The 5,410-nt window shown below is 33.7% G+C and overlaps 1 long non-coding RNA gene across 1 annotated transcript; it reads left to right on the top strand.

Annotated features, from left to right (window-relative positions):
- The first annotated feature begins 478 nt into the window (after positions 1-478).
- Positions 479-1,745, top strand: LOC139845462 (uncharacterized). The gene is made up of 3 exons (XR_011758327.1): positions 479-599; positions 875-1,433; positions 1,539-1,745. It is a non-coding gene; the product is annotated as an uncharacterized lncRNA (long non-coding RNA).
- The last annotated feature ends 3,665 nt before the right edge of the window (positions 1,746-5,410 follow it).

Here is a 5,410-nt window from a genome sequence, read left to right as displayed (position 1 = left end):
GGGACACGATCACTGAGTTATGCACATTCTTTCGTGTAATATGCTCCAAGGTGTTGCACATTGAGGACTTGAAAAAACTTGAAAAAAGTATCGTTGTAACAATTTGCAAGTTAGAAAAATTCTTTCCACCTGGATTCTTTGACTCAATGGAACACCTTATTATCCATTTAACACGTGAAGCAATTCGTGGTAGCCCAATTCAATATAGATGGATGTATCCATATGAGAGGTAATCTTGCAAGTACTATTATTTGTTAGACATAATTATCGTTAATTTTATGTTTCTTGACATGATTTTAATATTCTTGTAGGAAATTAGGCATATTGAAAAGAACAGTTAGAAATAAGGCAAAGATTGAACAGTTAGAAATTAGGCGTGTCGTATATATTATTCGTATTTTTGACATTATTAAATTTTTAAGTAATATTAATTATCTCCTTTTCTATTTTGTAGTTTTACCAAAGCTAATGGTCGAGCTGATAATAGTGAAATTAGCCGCTCAATCACGGGAATTTTGACGAACTATTACCAAGGAGATTGGCCAACATGGTCACGTGTTCCCATTGATGACAAAAATAAGATGTTTGAGAGTTTTAAGGTTATATATATATATATATATATATATATATATATATATATATATATATATATATATATATATATATATATATATATATATATATATACACACACATTTATATACAACCTGAAAACTCTCATTATTTTATAAACCTACAACCTGTACATATATGTATATGTGTATATATATACATATATGTATATGTGTGTATATATATATATATATATATATATATATATATATATATATGCATATTATGAAGCAATATATTTAAGTTATTTGTTTTATATCAGCAAAAATATTCTTGGAATCCGGCAATTGAAGGGTTTGTTCGTGACATATTCAATTCGTTAATGGGAAAACGATTGTCTGATCGTTTAAGTACGGATCGTGAACGAGCATATGAGAAGGCTTTGAATGCTGGTAACCCAGTTATTGGTGATGATTTATCTCCCATTCTTCCATATAACCCATCCTGGATGAAGCAAGAGCATTGGAGGACACTTGTCACGAAACATTGGAATAAAGAAGGATGGCTAAAGATTTCGAAGCCAAACAAAGATAATAGGTCTAAATTTGTAGCTGGCCACCATTGCACAGGATCTGCTGGATATGTTGCATTTCGAGAACGTTTTGTAAGATATTTGATGTTTTATGGTTAATGTCTAAACTTACATAAATTCTTTTATGCTAATCATTCCGAATATAACTTTTGCAGGAAGAAAAAATGGGCGGTCCACAATCTTCTTTAGCTTTTCTTTTTGCATCACATACAAAAAAGGGAGTGTAACTGAGGGTGAGGGTAGCACCTCATCTGATGCCTTAATAGATGATAGGGCACGCGAGGCTGCAGTAAGTTCTCTTTATTTAATTGTAGATTTATTTGTGGATTTATATTTACAGTTATATGAAAATGTAATGTCTAATGAAACATATGTTCAAATTTATATATAATAGAGACTTCTATCAGAATATATGATTGAGAGGTATGGCTCGGATGTTTCCACTCACCCAAAGCATGATCAAGAATTGTGGGAAAAAGCTACTGGAGTAAGGAGGAAAGGGAGAGCATATTGTACTGGTTCATCTTCTGATCCAAGTTTCGTACTTACGGGCACACCTTCTGCTGATAGCGGGAGCTCTTATGCTCAAACGCCTTTTGAAGAGGTATGTGTGTTTCTCTTTAACTTGTGTTTTTTTTTCATCACCAAAACTTGTTGCCGCAACTAAAACTTGTTGGTAGTCAGTATTAGTATTTTGACTCTCTGGTTATTTGTAGTATTGTTATGATATAATAGTTTAATAGTGAATTGCTTTGCTTTTAAATAGTTTATTTCTTATCATTTGTGCTTTGTTGAATAAGTGATATTCTCTACTATCTAGCCAAGCATGTATAAGACCAGGGGCGGATCCACTTTGAGGCAACCGGGGTCATCCGCCCCCGACGACCAAAAATCATTCGCGGATTTTTTTTTGATTTTTTTTAAATGATACCGTACTATGTAGTTATAATATAAATGAATGAAATATATTGAATAATTCGTATTAGCTTAGTTGGATTCGATACTCCGCTGTTAAAATGAATGTCACAGGTTCGAGACTTACAGTTTACAATTTTTTTTTTTTAAATATTGTTTTATCAGAAAGCTATATAGTTATAAAATGTAAAGCATGGTTGTTATGTTGGTTAGCACGCTGATGAAGCATATGGTGCAGGTTAGAGATAGCCATTGTTTTATATAATTTCTAATGAATATCCAGAATTTTTTGTATTAAATTTTTTTCCCCGTTAAAAAATATTTGTGGATTCGCTGCTATATAAGACTATACTAGTTGTTTTGTAAGATTTACTCTTTCTCAAGTATTGTGGTGTTCAATGTGCTATCCTCATCTTTTATTTATAACTTTGTAGTTTTATCTTTTATTTCTTGACAATTCAAGTGCATCTTTCGAGTTGTATTATAATGTATAGATAGGATAGGATGGGAAACTTGATTCTTGGGGCTGCTTTACTCATTGTATAGTAGCAACTCTATTTGTTGTACATATAGTTTGTTTTTACTTGTTAATAGCCCGACCTTTCAAAAAAAAATATTATGACTTTGTATTACGTTTTTGCAGGTAGAAAAAGTGAAAGAAAAAATGGAGAAGATGCTTGAAGAACATGAGAAAACAAGAAGCGAGATGCAAGAACGTGAGGAACGTCTTCGGAAGGAAGTTGAGGATGGTAAAGCGGCGACGGAAGCAGTCAAGAGACAAATGGATGAAATGAATGAGAAGTGGACCGAACTTTTAAAGCGTCTACCAAACTCCGAAGCTTGAACTAGTTATCTAATCCTTGAATTTGTCTAAATGCTATTTTGTTATGTAGAAGTTAAGTTGTTTAAGTATGCTACGTTATTTTTGGACAGTTAATGTGAACTTGGATTCGGATTGTTTAATGAAAGAAGTTTTTAGGAAATTTTGATTATTATTTGCAGATTATATTATAGGCCTAAAAAATGGAAAATAGCAATTTATTAAAAAAATATTCTGGAAAAAGAAAATAGCGACGGATTTGGGGCAGAATATCTGTCGGAAAACTTACTAACAGGCCGTCGGAAAACCGTCATTAAAATACGTCGTTAATCCGTCGGTAAAAAGCTGTCCCAAATCCGTCGATAAAAGGTCCATCACAAATCCGTCGTTAACATTGTCGTCACAAGTCCGTCGGTAAAAGCCCGTCTCAAATCCGTCGGAAACATTCAACGTAAAGCCGAAGGAATTCTGTCGCAAAAATAGGCATCGTAAAGCCGTCGTTAAATCCGGGGCCATCGCAAAATCCGTCGAAAAATATTACCGAGGGCGATTTTAGGGTTCACCTGAATTCGTCGAAAATCCGTCGGTAAATGAGTTTTTCGACGGATTTGAGACAGATTATGCCGTCGGTAATTGCCAGTTTTCTAGTAGTGATATGAAATGAGTTTAAACTCGAAATTATGAGAAGTTGAAATTAAACGTTGGTCCATAATTAAGTTTTATCAACTTTAAGTTTGTTAAAAATATAATTAAATACCCTGAGTTAAGTTTAGTACTCCGTACATATTATTTGGAACAGAAAATAAATAATTAGCGAATTTTTTTTTATCAGGTTTCAAACAGTTAATGATTGAAATAATTAAATAGATTTAATCTAAAAATTTGGGATTTTTAGAAACACTTTATTATGTTAACTGTTTAGCAATGGACACGATATAATACTCCGTGAATTCATAAAAGAACAAACCTCCGGCTGCCAAACTATTGGAGATTCTATTTCTGTTTCACACGTTTAAGAGATATATATTATATTATTATTATTAATTTGATATTACTGTGCACCTTTTGAAATTCATTTCATCTGCATTATATTACATATATTGATTGAGATTCACTGTTCTTGTATTCGTTATCAATTCACTTTATCTATACAATCGTACAACTGCATATATATTAGAGGGATATATTCACCCCACCATCTATAATCAACACATTCACCTTCATTCTTTCTTTCTTTCTTGTTCTGAGAACTAACCACTCTCCGAATCTCCTAACCTCTTCTCTGCTAAGCTATGATCGACGACCATCACAGCTTAACCACGTCGAACCCAAACACCTCAATCACTTGCTCGAGTTATTTTCTGTTTTGTTTCCATAACTAAAACTGCCATCATGAACTTCACCCTACAAAACCCACCACCTTCATCATATTTACACCATCATCACTTCTAGTGTCCTGTTTTCGATCGACCAACAAAAACAACAACCACCACCGCCCCTCTTTTTCTATTATTGCGGCTCCCCGTCAATCCCAAACACACCTGCAACTATTCAAGGTATCCGTTCTATTCGATAATTGATTATTGTTGCCTTTTTGTCGATCTCATAACAAACCCATAATCAAAACCCAACGTTTCTTCCTTCTGTTGTTAGTGATTCTCTTGCTTCAACACCCCATTGAAACCCATTATTTTACTACTACTATTCATGTTCCTTCTTCATAATAATTACCACGAAAGTTTTCTGTTTCGATAATCAACACCATACACTTCCACCACCTTCTCATTCTGTTTAGTTCAGTCTAAAAACGAACACGAATATCATCATCTAACTGCTGTATCTTTTCTGGTCTAAACCGCTACAAATTGCTATTGTATTTTTCTCCTTTATTCGTGCTACTGCTCGCTACTATCTTGATCTCTATTTCTTGTTACAACCATTACAAACCACCATAACCATACCACCATCAACTTCCTAATACCCTAAACCGCCACCACACCTTCTTCTATGTTTTTTTTTTCTTCTTTCACTCATTCCTGTCTCCTGTTGCGAAACAAACTGCCATTGCTATACCTTTGTTTCCTGTTTGCAGACGTAAAACACAACTACCAAACACCACAATAACATGATCAACTATTGCTCCCGTCACTCCTGTATTTTTCTATTTTTCTTTACGATCTCCAGCTCACTAAGTATTGCTATGTTCTTCTGTTAAAAGGACAATGTATTGATAAACTTATGATAAGTGATGTGAAGATGTTATGGACATAATGAACCGAGAATGAAAAGAAAAAAAAAAGAGATATTTATGTCTGGAACTACAAACCATCGTGTGCTTTTTCTTTCTTGTGGCCGACTCATAATAAACTAACAACCCCACTTCACCCACTTGATAAAGTGGTAGGGCTGCCTTATTATTTATGTTTACCCGCGATTTTTGCAGTATATTTTGGTAATGGATTAGGATAATTGGATTTCTATTTAATGGACTTCCCTATAAACATTTCACGATTTTAAGGTGGGCTTTGAAA

The sequence above is a fragment of the Rutidosis leptorrhynchoides genome, chromosome 4 (assembly GCF_046630445.1).
Source record: "Rutidosis leptorrhynchoides isolate AG116_Rl617_1_P2 chromosome 4, CSIRO_AGI_Rlap_v1, whole genome shotgun sequence".
In the NCBI taxonomy this organism is placed as follows: Eukaryota; Viridiplantae; Streptophyta; class Magnoliopsida; order Asterales; family Asteraceae; genus Rutidosis; species Rutidosis leptorrhynchoides.
The sequence above is the reverse complement of the archived record's forward strand: the minus strand, read 5'-3'. Positions and strand labels throughout refer to the sequence as shown.